This window comes from Urocitellus parryii, chromosome 7 (assembly GCF_045843805.1).
Source record: "Urocitellus parryii isolate mUroPar1 chromosome 7, mUroPar1.hap1, whole genome shotgun sequence".
In the NCBI taxonomy this organism is placed as follows: domain Eukaryota; kingdom Metazoa; phylum Chordata; class Mammalia; order Rodentia; family Sciuridae; genus Urocitellus; species Urocitellus parryii.
In genome coordinates, this window is record NC_135537.1 from 115,885,942 (window position 1) to 115,912,015 (window position 26,074).

Consider the following 26,074-nt stretch of genomic DNA (forward strand, 5'->3'; position numbering starts at 1 on the left):
GCATGCTCTCAAGAGCCTGGATTCTGGAATCGGACTGCATTAGTTCACACTGAGATTCTGTCACTTAAGATAGCCATTTTTTCTTCCTGGGGCTTGGCTTTCCTCTGAAGGTGACAGGTATCCTGTGCACCTTATTGGGCTGTTTTCCGTGTGCAACTTGGCGCCAAGGCGCTACAAGGTGGGGCACAAAGCCATATGGTAACCATGGACCCACGTCGCCACCCAGACTCCGGGTCCTAGAGCCACAAGAGATTCTGTGGGAAGGTCCTCCGAGGGCACGCGCGCAGTCCGTTGGTGGGTGGACAACGCTGACAACGGCCCCTAAGGTCAGTCCCACCCATCCCCGCCAACCGACACTGTCCCTCCAGAGGCCCTGTCATAAAACCACAAGCCCCACAAACCTAGCAATTTTAAGCAGACACCTAGACGAAAGCCTGGAAAACCACCTGAGGTAAAACTGACACGCCAAGAGGCCAGGTCCGCGCCTGCGCCAGCCCAGGGCTCGCCACACGCACCAGCACAGTCGTTGCGGGGGGGGAGGGGGGGGCGCGCTTCTGCCGAACGCTCCTCTGCGTTGGCTTTTCTCGCGCTGTTTCCTGAGAAGTGAGAGTTCTCGCGGGAACTGTGTTCAAAAAGCCCTGGCGCTTTCAGGACTACTAGGTAAATGAATGGGAGGGCAACTCTCTGGCATGCTGAGGTTAGCATCACGGATCTGGACGTCCCGACCTCTCAGCTCTTGCCAGCAGCTGGGGGAAGGAGTGAGGACGACAGAGGTAAAGACTACTGAGAGTGGAGAGGAGCGGTAGGCGGCGGGGAGCAGGGCTTGAGGAAGCCTGGGGCCTGGGTCTTGGCGGAGGCTTTGGCCGGAACGCCTTCGATCCCGGAACCCTAAATTCTTATAAGCTGGCTTCCAGTCGGGCCCCAGTCTTCGGTTGGACGTTCTCGCTTCTCTGGGGAACTCTGGATAAATATGGAAGGCCAGGTGGCTGCTGGGGGCCTCAGACTGATGGCCCCTGGAGGTGCGTTGTCCAGTACGATGGCCCCCTAGCCACTGTGGCAACCCGAATTAAATGTAAATTATACACTGGATTTTAAAGGTAGTATCCCACAAGAGCTGTGTCTCTGACACTTATTATGAGTACGAGTTGAAATGGTATTTTGGATGCGTTGGGTCAAGTAAAACGTCAAGATGAATTTTGTCCTTTGTTTACTTTTTTAAAACGTAGCTCGAAACTTTCAAATCATGCGTGTCTCCCTGCCCTATTTGTATTCCATCCATTATCATGTTTAATGTTCTCAATAAGCCTGTAAGATGGTCATTACCCTCCTTGTATTGAAGATGATGAAACAAGGCGTTAAGTTACTTGTCCGAATTGGTGCCACCAGTAAGGGATGGAGGTGGAAGGGCCTAGGCAGCTTTGACTTCTAGAGCTTACTGTGTTCCAATGTTTTTTGTATGCTGTTTTGGGGGGGGCGGGTGGAGCGGTGTACCGGAGATAGAACTCTGGGGCCCTCAACCCCTGAGCCACATCCTCAGCCCTGTTTTGTATTTTATTTAGAGATAGGATCTCACTGAGTTGCTTAGGGACTCTCCGTTGCTAAGGCTGGCATTGAACTTGGGATCCTCCTGACTCAGCCTCCCAGAGTCACTGGGATTATAGGCGTGAGCCACTGCGCATGGCTTGTATGCTGTTTTGAGAGGCCAGACAGAAATGTGAGCACCAGGCTTTGGAAATGGACTCTGGTTCCCATCTCATTTAGCTCCTGAGTGACTGATAACCCTGAGCAAGTTACTTAACCTTTCTGTGCCACATTAAGATTGCATGTTTAAAATGTAAGTTCTTCTACCCTCTGAGATCTTTGAGAACATTGCTAAGAAAATGTACATAGAGTACCAAGCAAAATGTATGGCACATATTAGTTTTAGTTCGTCCATGGCTAAAGGAGAGGTTAACTCTTTGCAGGTTGATAGATTAATTCTTTTTTCACTCATTAGAGCTCAGCTGAAAAGTCACGTAATGAGGGAACAGTTCCCTCTTGTTATAGGCTTAGATACCACCTTAGTTACAGCTCTCCCTTTTGCACTTATCACACTTGTAACATTATAGTTTAGTTATTTGATTTGATGCCTTTCTACTAATGCACTGTAAAATTCAAGAAGACAAAATATTTTCTAGTGTTTGGATCATTATTTTATCCTCAACACTAAGCGCATTGTCTGACATGTAATAAAATTCCAGCAAATTTTTTGAATGAATGAGAACTAATGTTTTGGCTTCCTTGTGTATTCCTTAATAGGAGGCCTTGAGGTTAACCTCATTTTTATTTTGATAGATGGAGATAATAATAATGGCTTAACATGGGCTCATGAAGAGCATTAAATGAGATGATGTATTTGAAGCACTTCTTTTAGCAGGTGGTAAATCCCCAACAAATATAAGTTATTGTTAATAAAGCAACAGTTAGCTGGCTAGCTTCACTGTATATACGTTTTGAAAAGGTCTTGCATTTTAAAGTAGTCTGCACTGGTTAGTTTATGGTATCTATTTTACCCTATTATAAAACCCTATATCTCCTACCTACTGATTCTTAGTTAAGAACTTTGTTTTCTAATTCAGTGATAAGTGAGGCATTTAAAAGGTCACACTAGGGTTGGGGATGTAGCTCAGTGGTATAGCACTTGCCTAGCATGGGCCAGACAGGCCCTGGGTTCAATCCCCAATACCCTGCTACCAAAACATAAATGAACAAAAAACCAACTAGGTTTACTTCAATATACACCCTACTATATCTCCCTAGTTAATCAGCATCTATATTGTATGCTTTGTTTTCATTTTAGAGAAGATATCCATTCTACATTCTCAGTACATTAGACCTCATCCTCTAGTCAAGGACATCACTCTGGCAGTTCTCCAGTATCTCCTGTGTCATCTTCTGTCCTGAATTTATCCTAGGGTATACACACATATTGTTTTGTATCTTTAAAATAGTAAGTAAATTTTTTTCTACTTCCATTCCAGCTACTATTCTATTTGCTTTTTGAAGCAAAACTGTATTTTCTGTCACTTTTTCATCTCCTACCATTCTCTATTATACTCATTTCAAGTGGGCTTTTACCCCATCTTCCCACCAAAATTCTCTTGGGGTCACCAGTGACCTCCATAAATTCAAAATCCAGTGGCCAATTTGACTTAGCAGCAGCGTTTGGTATGATCTCTCCTACCTCCTTAATACATTTTGTTTATTGGCTTCTAAGACAGCACATGCTCTTGATTTCCTCCTTACCTCACTGTTAACTCCTGAATATACTTTACATCTTTTTCCTCACCTTCTAGTAGGGTTCAGTCCTTCGTCCTCTTCTCTTTGTTATGTTCATCCTCTGTTGATACTCAATCTGAAGGACTTGTGCTGATAACTTCCAAGTTTATATCTCTAGCCTACACCTCTCTCCTACACATATATTCATTCAGCTGCCTGCTTGACATCTTTCATGCAAAACTTGAAATCCTGGTCCCCCTGGCCCCCCAAAAACTTTACATCAATATCTCAAATGAGGGCAACTCCATTCTGCTAGTTGCTAAGGGCAGAGCCTTGAAGGTATTTTTACTTTTTAAAGGCATTTTTTATTTTGCTATATTCCATATATAAGAAAATCATGTTGGCTTTACCTTTAAAATATAGGCAGAATCTGGGCATTTCTCACCTACTATGCAACCACCTAGCATGAGGCATTATCTCAGATGGTCTCTCTGCTTCCAGTTTTGTTCCATCCTAACTATTCAACACAGCAGTGAAATGATTCTTTTAAATTTTACCGAATTGTCTACTTCAGACATGCTAGAAGCCAAACTCTTTATAATGGACTGATCTGCTGGCTCCTTTATTATCTGTGACCTAAATTCTAGTTCATATCTTGGACTCTTTCCATATTAGGGTTTCCCATCTGCCTGGAACATTCTTCCACACAATGATGCATACCTATTTCCCATCTTTTGCCTCCTATTTACACCACCTATCTCTTTTGAGCTTTTTTTCCTTCCAATTCTATTTTCTAATGTATTTAATTATTACGCTGTTACTTATTATTTTCCCCTCTTAGAATGTACGTTTAATGAATGAATAACTTTGCCAGTTTTACGCCATAATGATCTGAAGTGCCCAGAATGAAGCCTAGCTAATGGGGCATTCAGTAAATGTTTGTTAAATGCATGATTCTATAAACTTAAGACATAGGGAATCATCTGATGCTCTATGAAAGCAAAGTCCAGTTTTGGTTTGGCTTAAAGGGACTAGGGCCAAAGAGGAAGGGACAATAAATGAGGTTAAGTTAAAGTACAGTTATCCTATGTGTAAAGTTGTAAGGCTTAGCCTGGAAATTGTTCTGAACATAGTTTCTATTTTACATAATCTGTTAAGAGTAATTAGAAAAATACTGTGAATCTGTTTCCAATGAAACAAATACATTCAGCAAAGTAGTACTACTATAAAAAATAAGACAGGGTATTCTTTACTTTATCTTGTGAGTCTGATTTAAAACTGTCTTTTTTACTCTTAAGCAGCAGTCATGCATGCATACCATAAAGTTTCTTGGTTTCTGTCATTGCTTTCTTTTTACTTTGATTATTTTGACAGTAACACAATTATGAGACTAATTCTACCTTAGTAATTATGGACATTTAATATATAACAATTGAATAGTTTCCTAATGTTGAGTTTCTTAGGAGCACAATTGAGTGTATCTTTTTTTTTCTGTTCTTTTTGGTTTGGTCTCAACTCAAGTAAAAAAAATTTCAGAACAATTTTTGGTCTTAGAACAAGAATGCAAATTTGATTCCTTACAAGTCAGGAATAAAATCTTAATATTATGTTTTTATATGATAGTAGCACTGGGGATACATGGTTCCTTTATTATTGGTTTTATTGTATGGGTTTTTTTTTGTTTGTTTAAGCTCAAAAAATTGTATTTCTTCTATTTATAATAGTCTAAAAACAGGAAAAGAACATGGAGGCAGATATTGCAGATCTTCGAAGCAAGCTCAAAGAGGTTGAAAAAGAGCGACTAAAAGCTGCAGAGTATGTTTTACAACTATTGGAGAGCCAAAGTGAATTGCAAAATCAATTAGATAAATGTCGTAATGAAATGATGACCATGACTGAGGTAAGACTGTGGATTCCTCTTTTTATGAGGTTGTGCTTAGCTATTGAAGGTTTATTTTGTCTAGCAGTAATTATTTTATTTTCTGAAGGTCTAATTTCCTATCTATGCCATTTTCATTAAAGGTGAATAAGTTAATGAATTCCTGATATTCTTTCCAAAGCAGTGTGTTCTGAGTTTCAATTATGTTTACTCTTTCTACCACAATTTGCCTACCATATTTATCACTAAGTTTTGTTTGTCCACACTCTACATAGGTGACCTCACTTATTTTGGAGCTTTGAATATCATCTAAATGCCCCCATAGTAGTTTAGCAACCTAAACTGTTTAATTAACAATTAATTAAGAGTTCAATGGAGGAGCAATAGTCCTCCCTTGAACTCTTAATTAATGTATTCAATTGCCCACTTAAGAGTATCTCAAACTTGATATAAACAAACAGAATATTTAATTCCCTGTCTACAAATCAAACATTCTCTTTCTTTAGCTTATTTATTTAGTAAATTGAATGACATTCAGTTGCTTGACCCAAAAATCTAGAAGTCTCACATTTAGTCCACAAATTCTTAGGGACATGATTTATAAAACATCTATCTTAGGCCACTGTCGTCTTTCTCACAGCCTTCTAACCAGATTGACTGCTCCATCATTGCCACTCAGATCATTCTTTCTCAACATAGAATCATTCTTTCTCATGGGAAAGCACAAGAGATCATGTCATCTCCTTTCTCAATCTGCATAAGGCTTTCAATTGTATTTACAAAAGACAGTCTGAGGGTTTATACATCCCTATGTGATTTGACTTCTGCTGGACTTTTGCAAACATAGGAAACTGTTTTTCCTTGTTCAGGCTATCCTAGTCTTGCCTTATGGGGGTTTATATGAGCTCTTTCCTCCTGCTTAGTTGTTCCTCACCCACTCTTCATAGATTGAATCCTCAATCTTCAGATTTCAGTTAAATGTCACTCATAGAGACCAGCCCTAACTAAAGTCGGCATCACTCACTCTTTTGTGGGGGGAATTCAGGGGGTATAGTTACCAGGGATTGCACTCAGGGGCACTTAAGCCACACCCCTAACCCTGTTTTGTATTTTATTTAGAGACAGGGTCTCACTGAGTTGCTTGGCACCTTGCCTTTGCTGAGGCTGGCTTTGAACTTGTGATCCTCTTGCCCACCTCCTGAGCTGCCAGGATTACAGGTGTGCACCACTGCACCTGGTAGCATCACTCACTCTTAATTCTTTGCAGTACTTATTATCTCCAGGATTGCAAGGTCCTTAAGAATTTTGTCTTGTTCACTGCTATATTCTCTAGTGCTTTGCACACAAATATTTATTGAAAAAATGAATAAATCAGTTTAATTTAATAAATCCTCAGTGGTATAAACTAAAATTGAAAATGATAAATATAGCAGGTAAAAGTTACTAATGACAGCTCTTGTTTTTCCATATGGTACTGTTCTTGACCACGAGCTCAATACCTAATTGTAAAGCAAAGCAAAGAATTAAAAATCTAATAGTAGAAAATAAAACCATGTTATATATAATTATTTGGAGAAATAACTTATCAAAAGTGGAAGTACTTTTGGAGAAATAATGTTACTTGTTTTAGGTCATTTTTCTAGTTTCATTTTATCTTATACTTTAAAGCTTCATGAAGGAGTTTGAACTAATACTTCTCTGTCAATGCCTTCTACAGGGTAGTGAAGCAATTACCATTTCTCTATCATGGACTTTACCATACACTAGGCCCCCTCCTTATTTCTAGTTTCACTTAGTGTGAATTACCTCTGGACAACTGTAGTCTAAAAATATTACATAGAAAGTGCCATAACTAAATAATAAATTTTAAATTGCATGCCATTCTGAATAGTGTGAGGAAATCTGGTGCCATCCTACTTTATCCCACCTGCTCCACCTCACTTCCTCTCCTCACCTAGGCATAGTACAATGAGATATTTTGAGAGAGATCATATTCACATACTTTTATTACAGCATATTATTATAATTGTTATTAGTTATGTTACCAATCTCTAACTTGCCTAATTTAAAATTAAAACTCATCAAGATATGTGTGTACATATGTATATATGGAGTTTGGTTCAACTTGTGGTTTCAGCTATCCACCCAGGGTCTTGGAACATCCCCTGCATATAAAATGCAAATGATATCTGATCGTGTGTGGAGCTCAGACACCTGAATGATCTGACTAGTTAAACAGTTATTCACTTTATGATGTTCTCTGCATCAGAACGTAGTATGTAAGCATGTGTCCTAATACTTTAAAAACCAATATAGACATTACTTCCTTCAGGAAGTGTATTCTGAGCTAGCACTTACCAGTTACTGTGACTTAATGTAATTGCTGAATTGTGTGTTTATTGTTCCTTTAGACATTGATCCTCCTTGAAGTCAGGCATCATTTTTTATATTTATCTGAGTTTCTCTGTTACCTGGCATATTTGCTGGGTTCTTAGTAAGTATGTGTGGAATAGATGGAAGGTTGAATGCCTAAGACCTTGTTTCTGGTCTTTTGTTACCAAAAGTCCCTTTACTTTTTTATGTTCTTTCTCAGATGGACTCCAGATTTGAAGGTTGTGCTATCAAACTGTACGAAATAATAAATAGCTTATTTTCCTAATCGTCAAACAAATGCCTAGTTTTGGGTCAGCATGAGATAAGACATGCTGCTGTGACAGTTGATAATGCAGCCAAAATCAGGGACATTTTAACGTAGCCTGATGGTACTCATCATACAAAGTTTTATTCAGATTTTGGAATCCAGAGAATGCCTCCCCAGTTAGGTTTTGCATTGCGGGTTACTAGGGCATCAGAGCCCCAGATTGGAAAGTGGTAACCTTGCATCTTTTCTAGAGTTGATGCCTGTACTAACTTCAGCCTGAGTGTTTTTGACATTACTGTACTTTCAGAATATACCTTAGGGATTCACTAAAACTGATGAGCTACAAAGTTATTCCAGATTTAACATGTGGTTGTACCTCAGAAAGCAGCAAATGTATGAAACAGGAATAAGCCAGTTGAAGGTGAGAACTGATTATATGTAATAGCTTTAAGTGATTTTTTATGTAATTGAATTGTAATTGAATCTATTTTCAGAATTATGAACAAGAAAAATATACTCTTCAGAGAGAAGTTGAGCTCAAGAGTCGCATGTTAGAAAGTTTGAGCTGTGAATGTGAAGCTATTAAGCAACAACAAAAAATGCATCTAGAATAATTAGAAGAGCAGCTAAACAAAAGCCATGGACAGGAAGTGAATGAACTAAAAAACAAGGTTTGAATATATGTATGTTTTCAGAGCAAAAATACCCCATGTTGATGCAACCATCTGTTAATGTAAGGTGATAAAGATTTTTCTCAAGTACCACTGTGAAAATAGCATAGATCAGTTTTCTGTCATTTTAATGTTGAGAGTAGAAACACTGAGAAACAAAAACTTATAAAATGACTTATAAAAGTGAGACTTGTATCAATATAGCCTTCTAATTACATATAATTTTCCAATTTTGATAACAGCAATTTTCTTATGATCCATTTATTTAGTAACTACTGAGGCATCCTTGGTCATAGTCAAGCAGTCTCCTTTCAGACAGAGTGGTCCCTTAGCCTTTACTGCAGCTAGTGGTGTGCTTTGTAATTCTGTAGAACAAATCAGTAGTTCCTTATAAATTACTATATATTAGTATTGATACCTTATAATTTATTTTTTGTGAAAAAACATGATCCAGTTCTCAAAATATATTTTTAAGGGAAATCCTATTTTTATCTCCATATTACTGATGAGAAAACCAATGTTTAGGTAGATCAAGCAAATTGGACAAGGTGAGAGCTAGAAATTGTCAGTTGTGAATTGAAACAAGTCTTCCTCACACCAAATTCTGTATCACTGAGTGTGTACATAATCTGATGACACATTACATACTAGCTCCACTTCATACATAAACACTAAATAGACAACAGCTGTTCATGAATGCCCATTCCTTTCTAGCACCCCCACCCATCCAGCCTTCAGATTGCTACTTAGGAATCCAGAACTTCACCATGGCTCCTCTTCGTGTGGAATCCAGACTTTTACAAACCCTTTCTTTCAAAACTTGCTTGACTTTTTATTGTCTTCTCAGAAGTCTCTTTCAATTTTTAGATTTTTTTTTATGTAACATCTTCTAAGATTTTTTTCCATGTCTGTACTAGCTATACTGCTGCCTTAATTCTTTATTGATTTAGCTCTAAGTGTTTTTCTATTTTTAGTAATGAAATCACATATTTGAGTTGGTTTATTTTTTCCTAATAGATGGTAAAACAAACAAATAATGCTTTTGTGAAATACATAGTCATCCTGCACATTACTGACAAATAGTCTAGCTTGTCTGGAACTAATCTGGTTTTAGACAGTAACGACTGGTAATGATGCATTTTCATTTCTCCTAGTGGGTTTTTTTTTTTTTTCATGTAGCTTTCATTACATAAACAAATGTAGCAATAGGGGATATTTTTTCAGGGCCTGAAGTAAGGACCAACTGTAAAGATGGCTTAGGTGGTAGAGCAAAGAGTATATCAATACAAAATTTTCAGTCTTACTGATGTTCTTAAATCACTTTTGCCAAAAGTTTGGCTTTTTTTCCCCCAGTATCTTCTCTTACTTCTCATGTTGAATTCATCAGCCTGTTGTGGGGATTTGGCCAACAGAACCTGGATGTAGGCTACTGTGGCTCTAGTCCCCACCATCCCCTCTCCCCTAGACTGTTGTGGTAGCTTTCCAATCAGGCTTCTGCTTCTGCATGGCTGGTCACAGCATCATTTACACAGCTACACAGTGCTTCTGGTAGCTTTAATGCATCCAAACTACTTGGATGGCTAGAATGGACTGTTTATAAAACAACGTGGGTCACTATTGGAGTGTCCTTGGAAGCTCTACTAGTCTCTTGTACAAGTTTGGATCATTCAGTGATATTTTACAGAAAGAAAATACCTTTTGATTTATAAAATTGTCATTTTTTTTATACTTTAGATATAAAAACTGATTGGAGAGTTAGATGAAGCTAGGCTTAGTGAAAAGCAGCTAAAGCACAAAGTAGACCACCAGAAGGAACTCCTGTCTCATAAATCGGAGGAAATACGGATTATGTCTGAGCGAGTCCACGAAAGCATGTCTTCATAGATGCTGGCTCTTCAGGTTGAGCTGACTGAAATGGAAAGTGTGAAGGTAATTTTTATGGCATGTGTTTTCTTAGATTTTTAAATTTTTCTTTTGCATACATTTTATGTGTTTTTATAATAATTCTAATGAGCTAGTGTGGAGGAAGAAATGTTTTTTTGACCTACTTTGATCTAACTATCCAAAAAATGTTTTATGTAGTTTAGGAGAATTACTTTATTTAAAAAAAAATAGTATTAGGTGACCTGATTAAATAAGGCAGACAGTACCTTTAGATTAATGAAAGCTCTGAAAGGACATAGACATTTTCTGATCCTAGTTTGTGTCATAATATAAAATGTTAGTACAATGGAAGTTGAAATTTGTGTGAACATAGATTTTTCATTTCAGACTATGAGTCATTAAAAATTAAAGTCCTGAATTCACAGTCAGAAAGAGCAGTCTCTAGAGCCTTTTGTTTGGTTCCCTGCTGAAAAATTAAGTAATTTTTAAAATTTTAATAGGTATCTGACAACTTTGACAGGTTTTTGTAGTTTTAATTTGAATGTGAACCACTACAGATAAGTTAGCTGAGCAGCTGCTAAGTGAAAGCATTTTCAAGAGAATTTTGTCTTTCAATTTCTGTTGAATAGAATGCTCTCAAGGAAGAAGTGAATGAACTACAGTACAGACAGGAACAACTAGAACGTCTTAGTACTAACTTAATGCGCCAGGTAGACCGACTTAAAGAAGAAAAAGAAGAGTGGGAGAAAGAAGCAGTTTCATACTATAATGCCTTAGAGGTATTATGATTACAGTAGTATTGTTTCCAGTTTTTAAATTGTTTTCATGCTAATTTAATCTCTATTAGCTAAATTGTTTTCTTTTGAATTTAGAAAGCTCGTGTAGCAAATCAAGATCTGCAGGTGCAATTGGGCCAGGCCCTCCAGCAAGCCTTGGATCCCAATAGTAAGGGCAACTCTTTGTTTGCAGAGGTACTTACAAGTATTCTAATAATTGAATTGGGTAAACTATTATTTCATTTAGTACAAGAACAATTAAACATATCAATGTTTTCCAGGTAGAAGATCGAAGGGCGGCAATGGAACGCCAGCTTATCGGTATGAAAGTCAAGTATCAGTCACTAAAGAAGCAAAATGCATTTAATAGAGAACAGATGCAAAGAATGAAGGTGTGGAATTACCGCTCTTAAATGTTTGTTAAATCTACTTCATATTAGCATTATATAGATAAATATATCACAAAATCCATCTTTTCCTTCAAGGGGCATACTTTTATATTTTTTTCTAGAACTGCATGATTTTTTTAAAAATTAGAAATTCCAGGTAGATCATAAGATACTTTTATGTTTTCAAAAAGTTAATCTTGGAAAAACATTAGTGTGTTTAACAACTACTAATTGTTTATTTTAATGATCATTCACTAACCTTGCCAGGGAGGTGTAAATCTTTATAGAATAGGGAAAAGGAATTTAAAAGTGTTTGTTTCTCACTTATTCTGAGTCTTTCTGGGTTCCCACATCAAATGAGACTAGCTTTTGCCATTTCTCACTTCTCATGAAGGCTTATTTTAGATGGAAATTTGAACTATTTAGGGTTCCCTTTTCTTGCAGCTCCTCAAAGCATGTTATTAACCCCTTTAATTTTAAGGGTTTTGTTGTTTGTTGCTGCACACAAATAAGAAGTAACAGAAAACCTTATGGCAATTAGAAAGATTCCAAGATTATAGCAGTCCTTAGAATTCCAATGTATGGTCTGTTCTGCCTGATGTTCCTAAGGTGGTGTTTGGAAGAAAGTTTAGATTTTTTTTTCAAGATGTCAGTTTTACCAGAGAAATGGGAAAGGTCACTGATTGAACTTGGAATTAGATGGACTGGATTGAAGCATAGTTGTCATTTGCTAGTTGTGTTACCTGGGACATATATTCTGAGAGCATCTAAAAGGCATATCTCATTTACAAAGTAGAGGTGATAGACCTTGCCTCTCAGAACTGTCTGGGGGTTAAATTGTAGAAAAATACTCATATGGTACTTCCCATTCTTATCATTGTGAATATCATGTTTGTGACTGAGCTGCTTAACAGTTTCCCCTACTTAAGTAAAGCTAATGGAGAATTTTGAGAAATCGCTTTAACAGGAGTTAGTATAGGTGGTGAATAGCAGGCCACATTTGTCCAGGCTTACTTACCAGTTAAATGACACCCTCTGGACCACAGTCATGCTATTCAATTTTGTATCACAAACTAGGTAAAACTATATTAAAGACTTCAGATATCATTAAAAAGTAGAAGTACTCCAAAGTTATGTCTACAACAAAACTAATTGATGTATATTTTCCAATTATTAGACTAGAAATAACTAATTAGTTTTCAAAACAAGTTCTAAATAGTATTAGTACAAAATACAAATTGTTCCAGAAAAATGCTTATCAGAATATCTCAATTTTGTTGTGGTGGGGGGATTCTACTTACAGATTGCTACATTGCTACAGATGAAAGGATCTCAAACTGAATTTGAGCAGCAGGAACGGTTGTTTTCCATGGTAGAGCAGAAGAACGGTGAAATAAAACATCTTTTAGGTGAAATTAGAAATCTGGAGAAATTTAAGGTACGTATAATATCTTGAAAAGATATGGCTGGATTTTTATTTGAATATCTTAAATTTTCAGTTTAAATAGGTTTCTCATCGTATAATTAACTTTCAATTTCAGTACATATTGACCCAATCTTTAAATTATTTTTTTTTGTCTCTGCTTTTCAGTATTATTGACCATGCTTCTTTTACTAAAGCAAAGACAAACCAATCTATTCTATTTTTGTTGTTATTATCTGGTTATTGTTTGTAAGTACCTATATCTTTAGTGTACAACTCAGTGAGTTTTAACATATATATGTTTATACACACACACACACACACACACACATAATTATATCTGTATATGTATATTCTTACAATTACTATCAGATTACCTAAAACATTCCTAGCACTCCAGAAAAGCCCCATTGAAATGAAGTGCTCCCACCTCCTAACTTTGTGTCAACATTATGTGAACATTCTGTTGAACTTCATATAAATTGAATCATGTAATATATATACCCTTGTTTCTGTCTTCTGCTCAGTGTTATGTCAGTGAGATTTCTTGCCTGAATGTCATCAGTAATTATTTTTTAGTGCTATCTGTTCCATTATTTTTAGAGCTTTGTCAATTCAACATTGTATATCCACTGGAATTTATGGATGTCTTTAATAAATTCTAATAAATTTATTTTATTTTGCAATTAGTGCAACCTTCCAGGAAAGTGAAAGTACTCCTACATGCCTTTGACTCAGAGCTCCCTATTTCTTATTTGTATGCTTGATTTATAACTTTTTCTGTTTTTATATGTTTTTTCTTAAACTTTGAGAGTGAGTTCCAAACCAGATGTCCTTTTACCCCTAAGCACCATGATGTTATTGGAGATATAAGCAAATGGTCAAAATTACAAATTAACATTGATATGCATTGAACCATGCTATTAACCAAGCTACATTTTACATTTTGCCAGTTATCATTGTCCTTCAAAAGTTCTTGTGTTAGTGCAAGAATTTTTAGAGGAGAAATGTTTGGATTATGAGAGCTTTAACCTGATCCGTGGATTGATCCACTTATATGGATTAACTGAGTAGTAACTTTAGGCAGGTAGAGTGTGACTAGAGGAGTTAAGTTACTGGAGGGGTGATTGGAATTTTGTCCCTGGTGAGCAGAGAGCTCTCTCTCTCTGCTTCCTGATTACCATTTTCTAAGCTACTTTCCTCCCCCACACCCATTCACTATGATATTCTACCTCACCTTGGGCCCAGAGCAATAGAGTTGGCCATCTGTGGATTGAGACCTGAAACCATTAACCCCAAGTAAACTTCTCCTTACATTGTTCTTGTTAGATCTTTTGGTCACAGAGACAAAAAAAAAAAAAAAAAAAAAAAAGCTGATGAAAACATACCCTAAGCAAATTTTAAAAGAAAAAAAAAATCTAGTGTTTTCAATTCTAGGGCCTAATCCAAGGTTGCATGTTTTACCATGAAGTCTCTTCAGTCTTCCTTAATCTGGAACAGTTTCTCTTTCTTTATTTTGACATTTTTGAAGAAAAATTTGTTTATATGACTTTATCTCTGTTTCTTCTAAAAACTATTAAAAGTATTATAATTTTAGCTAAATTTGCAGTGTGTCACTTGGCAGGTATATGTAGTCTATCCCTGGGGCTTTGTGCTATACTTTGAAAATTGTGACCTTAAATTAGGAGGATTTTTAAATGTGCAATCTCTGAAATTCTTTGCAAGTTTTTAAACATCTGCTTTTTTTTCCAGTAAAGAAAATATTCAAAGAGTGAATCAGAATATTTAAAGCCTGGATACCAAAAATAACCTCAAGAATCTCCTCTCTTTTTCCTATTTTTCCATTGTATAGCTTTGTCATACCAGAATTCAACCCAAAAAGCATTTGCTTCTCTCATTCTAAAAGCCAGGAGAGTGAAATCCTAAGACAGGTATAGTTGGAGTCAGAGATATGAGTGTGAGTTAGATCTGGATTCACAATCTAGCTCTTGATTTACTTGCCGGTAGTACCTTGAGCCAGTTTTCTTACCTGAGGAAGGACTGGTGGTTCTTGTACCTACTGCACTCAGGTAAGTGGGTGGATCTTTGAAGAGTATTTGTCAAAGGATGAGAGATTAACATGTGGCTGCTGCCATTGTTAATAAGCATACAGTAACCTAATTTGTTATGTAAGTAATAAGAATTTTTGCTTTCTTTATAATTTATATGAAAGTATGGATTCAAAACCTTCAGGCAACTCTGGTGCTCTGGAAGATAACACCTATTATACAGATTTACTTCAGCTAAAGCTTGAGAACTTAAAGTAGGTGTCTGGGTTGGCAGATGGAATATAAAGACTTTTTATTTATTTTAATAGATGGTATTCATATAATAACAAATTTTTAAGTTCAAATTGCCAAAAGAAATTTCCACAGTAAAGAAAGTCAATAACATGTCTTTGTGTAATACATGAGTTTTATGCAAGATTTAATAATTACTAATTACTGAAGAATACTTTCAGTAAATAATTTGTGTTTAGCTTTTTAGATTGGTAAGTAAAAAGGACTTTCATATAGAAAATATTCTTAATAATCCAAATTTTTCAAGAATAAGTATCTCATAACTTAAAGGGAATTTATGCATGAATCACCTTGGAATAATGCATGAATTTTGGCAGCGGGGGATGTTATTGTTAAACTTTAATTATTTGTTGTTTCTTTGTTACTAGAAATCCCAAAGAAATATATTTTTAACCAAGTTTTCAAATATAAAATTAAAGATTCATCCCACTAAGTTATTCACAAAATTATATATTAACATTCCTTGGTTCTTCTTTTCTGTTACTGTAGCAAAGAAAATGAAAGCAGCAAAAGTGAATTGTCCATACAGCGGAGGAAAGCATTGTTTGAGAGCCAGCGGGCCCTGGATATCGAGCGAAAACTTTTTGCAAATGAAAGATGCCTTCAGCTTGCAGAAAGTGAAAATATGAAACAGAGCTAAGCTAGATGAATTAAAGCTGAAGTATGAACCTGAAGGTATGCAAGTTTCCTATGTTTTTGTCTTTTAAGTCCTAAGTAGCTCTGAGAAAGTGTATCAACATTTTTTTTCAAACTATTGCTTTTAGCAAATCTCATTACAAACCAATTTTGCGGTTATCAGTCTGTAGTTAATAAGGGAAATTTACAGCTGAAAAATTCAAAGGGAACTGGGTATGCATGAATGTGATATGTGGCTTTTTTGGATGTCTAGGCTTCATCATACTGACACTTGAGGCTTATCCACTTAAAATCGTAGCATGTTGTCATACCAAAAAGTTAAATAAGCAGCTAATGTTGGAAGTTATGCTAATTCAGATTATTTATAGAAGATCTAAACACAGTTTAGGTTTAAGTGCTTGTGATTATTCTTCCACCGATGAAAGTCTGAGGAGGCATTGCAGGATTCAGACTCCTTTTGTGTTTGTCTGCCACCATCCCATTGAGCAGAGTTGATTTATGTGGCCTTGCTGTCACAGCAAGGCAAGATTGAGAAAATTCAATCTTGATTCTCAGGGGCCATGTTCCAACTAAATATTGGGAATTCTATATTTTTATTGACATATCATAATTGGATATTTATTATGTTTCTATTTATATATACATTGTGTAATGATTAAATGAAGGTAATTACCATGTGATCACCTTAAATATTCATTCTTCATTGAGAACACTCAACTTCTACAAAATCAACCTAGTTTGGATTCCACAGATGAATAGGACCGTGTAGTGTTTGCCTTTTTGTGCCTGACTTATTTCATTTAACACAAGATCCTTAGTTCATTCAAGTTGTCACAAATGACAGGATTTCATACCTTTTTTATGAATGCATAGTATTCCATTACTTATATATATCACATTTTCTTTCTCCATTTATGGGAGTTCAGATATCTGGAAAAACACACACACACACACACACACACACACACACACACACACCTAGTATTGGGATTTCTGGGTCACATGTTAATTCTATTTTTAATTTTTGAGAAACTTCCATACTATTTTCCATAATGACTACTAATTTATAGACCCACTCACAGTATATGAGAGTTCTCCTTTCTCCATATCCTCACCAGAATTTCTTTTTTTTCTTTTGGATAATAGTTATTCTAACTTGGATGAAATAGTTTCTCATTGTGGTTTTAATTTGCATTTTTCCTGATGTTTAGTGATTTAGTGGTGTTGAGTAAACCTCTGTATTCTTTGAAAAATGTCTGTTCAGGTCTTTTGCCCATTTTTAAAATCAGATTATATGAAGGGTTTTTGCTATTGAGTTCTTTTAGTTCCTTATAGATACTACATAGTAATGCTTTGTCAGCTGTATAATTTGCAAGCAATTTCTTCTATTCTGTAGTTTTTCTTCACTTTGTTGATTGTTTTCTTTGTTATAGAAATTTTTTAGTTTGATATTATCCGGTTTGCTTTTTTTTGCTTTTGTTTCTCCTGCTTTTGAGGGATTGTCTAAAAAACCTTTGCCCAGACCGAGGTCATGTAGCATTTCCCTATGTTTTCTTCAAGTAATTTTATAGATTTTAGTTGATTTTTGTATATGATAAGAGAGAAGTCTGGCACAAAAAGACAAACACTACACGATCCTATTCATCTGTGAAATTTAAAAAAGGTTGATTTTGTAGAAGTTGAGAATGTTCTCAATGAATAAACAATGAATATTCATGGTTCTACATGTGGAGATCCAGTTTTCTCAGCACCATTTATTAAAGGACTGTCCTTTCCCCAGTATGTGTTCTGAGCTCCATTGCTCTCTTCACTGTTTTTGTGCCCGTACCATGCTATTTTGGTCAGTTTAGCACTGTGGTATATTTTGAAGTCAGGTACTAGCATTGTTCCAGTTTTGTTCTTTCTGCTCTTTAACTATTTGAAATTTTATTGTTTAAGACAGGTTAGGATTATTTTTTTCTTTTTCTGTAAAGAAAATTATGGAATTTTGATGAGGATTGCATTGAATTTGTAGATTGCTTTGGATAGAATGAATATTTTAACAATATTAATTCTAGTTCATGAATATGAGATATCTTGCCATGTTTTTCTGTCTTTTCAGTTTTCACCAGTGTTTTTTTTTTTTAAAGAGAGAGTGAGAGAGGGGAGAGAGAGAGAGAGAGAGAGAGAATTTTTAATATTTATTTTTTAGTTCTCAGCGGACACAACATCTTTGTTGGTATGTGGTGCTGAGGATCGAACCCGGGCCGCACACATGCCAGGCGAGCGCGCTACCGCTTGAGCCACATCCCCAGCCCTTCACCAGTGTTTTATGGTTTTCACTGTAGAGCTCATTCATCTCCTTGATTAAATTTTTTCCTAGGTATTTTATTTCACTTTTTTTTAAAAAAAAAAAAACATAGCTTTTATAAATGGGATTACTTTCTTTATTTCTTTTTCAGATAATTTGCTATTGTTGAATGGAAACACTACTGACTTTTATATATTGGCTTTAGTATCTTATATCCTTACTGTATTTATTAGTTCTAATAGTTTTTAAGTAGAGTATTCAGAATTTTCTGTAAAAGATTGTATTATCTGAAAACAGGGACGGTTTCCTTTACAATTCGGCTGCCTATTATTTCTTCCTTTTATCTAATTTCTCTGGCTAGGACTTCAAGTTCTGTGTTGAGTCATAACAGTGAATGCTGGTGGCATACTTGTCTTGATCCAGATCCTAAAGGAAATACTTTAATTTTGACCCTGTTGAGTATGATGTCTGTGGGTTTATCATCTATGGCCTTTAATATACTGAGATGTGTTCCTTCTATGCCTAATTTATTCAGAGTTTTTATCAAAAAAGGTTGTTAAGTTTTGTCAATTTTTTTTCTATTGAAATGATCGTATGGTGTTTGCCCTTTTGTCTGTAATGTGATATATCAGCTTGTTGATTTGTGTTTTAAGCCATTCTTAGATCCTAGGGTTAATTCCATTTGATCGTGGTATTTAATTATTTTGATATGCTGTTGCCTTCTGCTCTCCAGAATTTTTTTTTTCAGGTTTTCCAATTTGTTTGTATTTACTAGTTCTTAAAATTCTTTGTTTCTGTGGGGTCAGTTTATGTTTCCTTTTTCACCTCTGATTATTTAAAATTTATTTGAGTTTTTTGTTTTTGTTGTTGTTGTTGTTGTTTTTGTCTGGCTAAAGATTTATTCATTTTGTTTATCTTTTCAAAAAACAATTCTTCATTTATCTTTTATTTTCTTTTTTCCTCTATTTTGGTTATTTGTGCTCTGATCCTTACCATTTCTTCCTTCTACTAATTTTGGTCTTATATTTTTCTTATTTTTTTCTAGTTTATTGAGATGAGACATTGAGATCTTCCTTCTTTTTTTAAAAAAAAAATTAAAATTGTTTTTGAACCTTTATTTTGTTTATATGCAGGGCTGAGGATTGAACCCAGTGCATCTCACGTGGTAGGCAAGCACTCCACCACTAAGCTGTTCTCTTCCTTCTTTTTTTGAAGTAGGAGTTTATTGCTATAAACTTCCTTCTTAGAACTGCTTTTGCTGAAAGCATAAAGTTTTGGCATATTTGGTATATTTTCATTTTTACTTGTGAAAAGAAATATTTAAATTTATCTTTTAATTTCCTCATTGACTTATTGGTTGCTTCTAAGTATGTTTAATTTCTACATCTTTGCACAGTTTCTGATGTTCTCTTTTGTGACCTGACATGATACCCTTGAGAACATTTCATGTGCAGTTGAGAGGAATGTGCTGCAGCTGGTGCATGGAAAGGTCTGTAACTTCTGTTAGCTCCATTTGGTCTAGAGTACAGTTTAAATCTGATGTTTCTCTGCTGGTTTTCTGGCTAGATGCTCTTCCATTGCTAGAAGTGGGCTGTTAAAGTACCTTATCACTGCAAAAAAATTGCTGCCTATCGCTCTACATTTAATAATGCTTGCTTTATGTATTTAGACATATATTTACAATTGTTGTATACTCTTTTTTGTTTGTTTGTTCTGTAATGGCCTTGTCTCCTCAGTTTTTGACTTGAAGCATATTTTATTTAAGTATAACCACTCCTACTCTCTTTTGGTTTCCATTTGAATGGAATATCTTTTTTCATTTGTTCACTCTCTGTCTATATTCCTTACAAGTGAGTGTCTTGTAGGCAGCAGAGTCAGATTTGGGTACTGTCATGTAATTACTTGTTTTCTGGTTGTTTTGTACATCTTTGTTCTTATCTTCCTGTCTTCCTTTGTTAAGTGATTTTTTTTCCTATCAGCATGTTTTGATCCCATGGTTTTTATTTTCAGTGTATCTATTTAAGGTTTTTGCTCTGTAATTACCATGAGGCTTTCACAGAACATCTTATAATTACAACAGGTTATTTTGAGGTGCAACAACTTAATTTCAAAAGCAAAAAAGAAAAAAGCCTTCTACTCTTCAACTCCATTTCTCTCCCATATTTTGAGTTTTTGATGTTAAAATTTACATCTTTTTATATTCCATATCCCTTAGCAGATTACTGTATTTGTATTAGTATTGTCCTTTAGGCTTCTTACTAAAGATATAAATGGTTTACATCCCCTAGTTCCTGTGTTATTTTGGATTTATCTGAATGCTCACTTTTACCTGTGGGTTTTTATACCTTTAGATGTTTTCATATTAGACATTCTCATCTTTTTTTTTTCTCTTTGCATTTGAAGAACTCCCTTCAGCCTTTCTTATAAGATAGGTCTGTTGCCATGAGTGCATTCAGGTTTTGTCTGGGAAGGTCTGTCTTCCCTTTACTTCTGAAGAAGCTTTGGTGGGTACATTATTCTTGGTTGGCAGATGTTTTTCCTTCAGCAGTTTGGATATCATCTCATTCCCTTATGCCCTTTGGGTTTTTGCTGAGAAGTCCACCAGTCATATTGGAATTCCTTTCTGTGTCACTTGCTTCTTTCTTTCCTCTTGCTGCTTTCAAGTCCTCTTTGTCTTTGACCTTTGAGAGTTATTTGGGTTGAATCTGATTGGCAACCTTTGATTATCCTGTAATTGGGTGTTTGTATCTTAGATTTGGAAAGTTTTCTGTTATATTTTTGAATAAACTTAATTCTAACCTTTTGTCATTCTCTAGATCCTCTTGGACACCAATGACATAGATTTGCTGTTTTAATGGTGTCCCAGAGATCTCATGAATTTTCTTCATTCCTTCTCATTCTTTTTTCTCCTCTGTTTTCAAATAGCCTGTTATCAAGCTCACTAATTCTTTCCTCTTCTTGATCAGTTCTGCTATTAATGCCCACCAGTGGCTTTTTTATTTCATTTATTTATCAGCTCCAGAATTTGATTTTTAAAAATTATTTCAATCTGTTAAATGTCTCCTTATAAAATTTTCTTAATTGGTCCTCTGTTTTCTTGAAGTTTCTTGAGTTTTTTTTTTTTTTTTTTAAAACCAGATATTTTAAATTCTTTGTCTGCCAAATCATGCATATGAATGTCTTGGGTTTATCTTTGGCCATATGTTTTGTTCATTTGATAAGGACATCTTTCCTTGGCTCTTCTTAGTCCTTGTAACATATATCTTTGTCTCTGCATTGATGAATTAGGTATCTCTTCCTTTTTTTTTTTTTTTTTTTTTTTTGCAGTCTGGACTTGTTTGTGACTATTCTACTCCAGTAGGCTTGTTTAGACATTTTTAGCAGACTTCCTATGGTATTCCATTTCAGCATTAGAGGGCACCCTGAGCTTAGGTTAGATGCAGGTTTTTTGACAACTCTGCTGCTGGTGCAGTTTCCAACCTGGATGGACCCATGGGAGATTCATGGAGTACACTCAAGGCATGTGGGAGAGCCAGTCAGGCTCTTGAGTCCAGAGGATCTATGAACCCCGCCTCCAGCAGTAAACATTTCTAAACATTCTGTCTACTAGCATGTCTCCTCTGGCAGGGATGGAGGGCCAGTGCCAAGTTCTGTGTGCTAGTTCGAGCCCTACTTCTCCTTCCTTCTAGCTGGTCTCAGGAGCATCCCACGGAGTATTCTCAGTGCTTGCTGTGAGCCCATGCAGTGAGACTCCCACAGAGGGATTCTGGTGGTGAGGAAGTAAAATATCTATTTCTTGCTTACTTTTTTCAGTGTACACACTGAGTTCTGGGGGCTTTCTGCAGGTGGTACCATGAAAGCTTGGGGACAAGGAGTTGCAGTAACAGGGAACCTTTCCCCTTGTGGGCTTCACAGTCTAACTTACCTGTTCTGGTTTTCTGAGTTCTTGTGAATGTATTTTTCTGGCATATAGTTATTTAGCTTGGTCGTTCTGAAGGGGATTTATCACTGGAGATTTCTACTCGACCTCTTCTCTTACTCTAGCCTTTAAGGAAAAATGTTTGGACAGTTATTAGAGCAAGTCACATCACCGAGAAAAAATAGCCCAATACACCCTCTGCCTCTTGTATACTACAAAAAATGAACTTTACTATGTATAAATTTTAAAATAAAAGGCCAAATGTAAAGAAGTCCATGAATGTGATGGTCCTAACTCCCTCCCCTCCCCAAAAGGTATTGTCAACATGTTTTAGGTTAAGAATTCTCAACGGGTTTCTGCCCTCACCCTGTTGACAGGCTGAACTCTGTTCATTGTGGTCAATAGTGTGGAAAATGTCAACAATGAGAAGTTTTTTATATTGTTTTAAAAGACTTCTCTTTCTTTTCTCCTTTTTCTCTTCCCTGATCCTAGTAAGCTCCTGTGAGTAAAAATTACCCATTAGGAATTTCAGGGGTAGTGTGCTGAACTGAACACAGCAAAGGGACAGGAGGATGGTTAGTAAATCCAGATGATCTGGGTTTCAAAGGAGCAGCAAGGGATATCCAATATTTAGAGTTTGACTTGTTCTTTTCATTTAATCCTTGTAACAGACAAAGCAAAGGAGGTATTTTTAATCCACATTTTGCAGATTTAGAAACCTTAAAATGTAGGATGATTAAATACTTTCCTAAGGTCATCCAGCTGCTAAGTGCCAGACTTGATCCTAAACTCCCTGACTGTTTGCCACTGCATCTTTATCTCCATGGCACCAAGGTCTCCCTTAGGAACCATCGCCCCTTAGAATTTTTTATCAAAATACCACAAGAGAACATTTTATTCATTCCTAGAATTCCTGTATTGAGTTCCCAAGGAAAAATTTATGGTCAAAATAACCTATAAAAGCTTTAATTAATGCAGTCTATGAAAAAGAAAGAAAAAGAAATAGATTTCAGTGAGGTGATGAGTGGATTTTGAAAGAATAGAAAAAAGGAAAAGACTTTATGTATAACTGCTCTCCCTTGGTCTGTCTTTTGTTCATTGACTGGATTTTTCTAATGGTTTTCATTCTCAGAGAAAATCGAAGTTCCTATACTCAAAAAGAGGCGGGAGGTGCTACCTCTGGATGTGACCCTTGCTGAAGACGAATGTGCCAGCAGTGCTGCCGGGGAAGGAACTTCTAGATTCCCACCTCACAAGGAGACACAGTCCTGTCCTAACCCTTCAGAAGGTGACTTGCAATTAGAAAAGTCAGTGTCTGCAAACACTCCCACTGCCCCTCTCTCTCCTCACAAAAATCTGCCCGTGGATGTGCAGCCAAAGAAGGAGAAGAAATGTGTGAAGCTTGCTCAAGCCTTAAGTGAAAGAAGTGAGAACACGCCCGGCTCTCTCAGGTCAGTGTCCTCTTTTCAAGGCAGCCAGCAGCCCTCCCTTTCTCTCCCTTCTCGCTGCATGAGCTATGCTCTTTGTCTCTTTATCTGTCTTCTCAATATTGCATGCAGTCTAATGCCCCAGTTTCATCTGCCCGCCTTCAACTTCTCTAAAACTTTGAGAAAGACAAAAATGATTGCAAGGGGAAAGGACTCCTGAAGAAGGGAGTCATTAGAAAGCTACACATCTCTCTTGTTGGTTTGAATAAATGTGCTATTACTTTTCTCCTGGTAAAGGAGTAGCCATGAAGGAACAATCAACTTACCTTCTCAAAGGTTTTCCAGTAGTCTGAAGACAGTTTAGTTAAGAAAATGTAGGTGAAGTTTTCTATGGCTTTTGATGATGTTTATACCAGTCCTTCAGACATTACTTTTAATTATTTTGACATTTTTAAATATCCAAGGTAATTTGTTTCCATTTTTTCTAAAACCTCAAAGCCTCCAATTTCTGCATAATTGAATTTGTGACTTAAAAGAGAAAGTGTCAGATATGTGTATCTGAAGGACCAGTTGAAGGGCCTTGTCCTTTAAAAGGAATAGAAGTGAGAAGGTAAGAGCAAGTGAACAGAGGGAAGAGGATGTAACTGGCTGCAGCTGGAGTTCTGGGCATGCACAGCAGGATCTGGGTAGGATAAACAGAAGTGAGTGAGGGAAATGGAGGGGAAATCAAGATGAAGGTTGTGTAATGCAATGGCAGGTATATTAAAAATAAATACTTTTAGACATATAAAATTCAAACTTGTTTCTGTGAAAGTAGCCAGCTTGGGTTGTCTCCAATGAAATGAGGTTTTTAAGGTGCTACTAGGGCTACTTTGTTCTTAGAATGAAGGGAACAGAGTCAGGCATTTTCTGTGTGCATTTGATCGAAAAAGTAAAACAGTCCATCGTATGTAAAAGAACTTCCTTGTATGTTTTATCTGATTTTTCTTTAAATTTTCAGTGCTACTAAATGTATTCAACAATGATAAAACTCTAGCTGCTGTTGTTATTGTAAGGAAGACTAATTAATTATTTCCTTCCTTGAGTTTTTTGTATAATGTTGTAAGTCACATAAAATAAGAGCTTGATATTCTTGATAAAATGACAAATGGATGCTACCTGACAGTACCCATAGCGCTAACTGTTCTGAGGCAAGTTCTGCAGGCCGTGCATGTGTGTGTGTTGCTCACTGTGGGAGTGTGCATATGACCAGTGCGGGTTTGCGTGGCTCACGGTGTGTGGCCTGTATGGTCTTCCAGAGGTGGATTTCCAGAACCGATCAGTGCATATCTTGCCAGCTATGTTGCCTTCATTTCTTCTTCTGCCCTTTTGTGCTTGAAAAAAATATTGCTTCAATGTATCTAATTAAATTGTTTGACTCAAATTGCATATTGGAAACTATTTGCCTTGCTAGTTAAACAAAAACAAATAAAATACCACAAAACACTTGATTTTTTTTTTTTGCATGTGTGTGAGTCCATCTGCTCACTGCAGACATTTCCAACCTTGTGTCTTGCATGCTTAACTTAGATACACAATCTGAAGATGATTTTATAACAAAAGTGGCTTTTATTGGAAACTTCACTGTTGCATGCTTTATAAATTTAATTGATGCTCTTCTTTAAAGTGTTCCCAGGCCTATTTTATTATCTCCCCACTGTTTATATTTTTCTTTAACTATTCTCCTAGTTGAAACTCAGTTTGAGTGTGTTTTCATTGTCTGAGACAGACATCTGTGCAGCCAGGATCCCATGGTGTTTTCATCTTGTGCATGGGCCTTTTGTGTGTCATGTTATCTTTAAAATACTGCTCCAGCATTTCAATTTTTGAGTTATGTGTACTTATCATGATAGATATCTCATCAGATTTAATTCTTTAATCTAGGCCTTAACAGGCCTTTTTTTATCAACCTTAACATATTTACTAGACATTTAAAAATTAAGTCTATTGATAAGAATAATTACTTTCAAGAGTCATTTAGTATTTTAATGGTATTGGAGTCAACTAATTTTTTTTTCTTATTAAAAAAATAGCACCATTCCTCCTTAGAGGCTCAATATATTTCAGGTTTGTTTCTCTATTTTTTTTTCCGTAACTACATTTGAATTCAGAGTGGATGCTTTAATGCCTGTAGGTTAGCCACTGAGTCAATGCTTCAAACAGACGTTAATGAAGGGAAAGAACCTGCAAGCAAATTGGAAAAAGAACCTTGTAAGAAATCACACCCTATTGTATACGTGTCCTCCAAATCCACTCCAGAGACCCAGTGTCCTCAGCAGTAAGGACTTCTCTCTGATCAGAGGGAGGTACTACTTGCCCTGAGGTTACTGAGAAGTTTAGTTAAGAGCCAGAGTGGTGCCAGAGTTCGAAGTACTCAAGTCTCCTCATTGTATCAAGAGCCGGCATTTCCATGCTTCTCAACCAGGCTTTCAATTTTGATTGTGATTCTAAGGAGAGTTTCTTAAGTGATGACCCTTCATGGATCTTCTGTGATTCACACTGA

General features: G+C 36.2%; 1 pseudogene across 1 annotated transcript; it reads left to right on the forward strand.

The window, feature by feature from the left end:
* Window positions 1–699: 699 nt before the first annotated feature.
* Window positions 700–25,853, forward strand: LOC144255965 (protein Spindly-like; annotated as a pseudogene). The gene is made up of 12 exons (XR_013344014.1): window positions 700–773; window positions 4,983–5,158; window positions 8,273–8,449; window positions 10,184–10,378; window positions 10,963–11,112; window positions 11,206–11,304; window positions 11,391–11,501; window positions 12,796–12,936; window positions 15,102–15,223; window positions 15,750–15,935; window positions 23,238–23,556; window positions 25,706–25,853. The product of XR_013344014.1 is annotated as a protein Spindly-like (transcript).
* The last annotated feature ends 221 nt before the right edge of the window (window positions 25,854–26,074 follow it).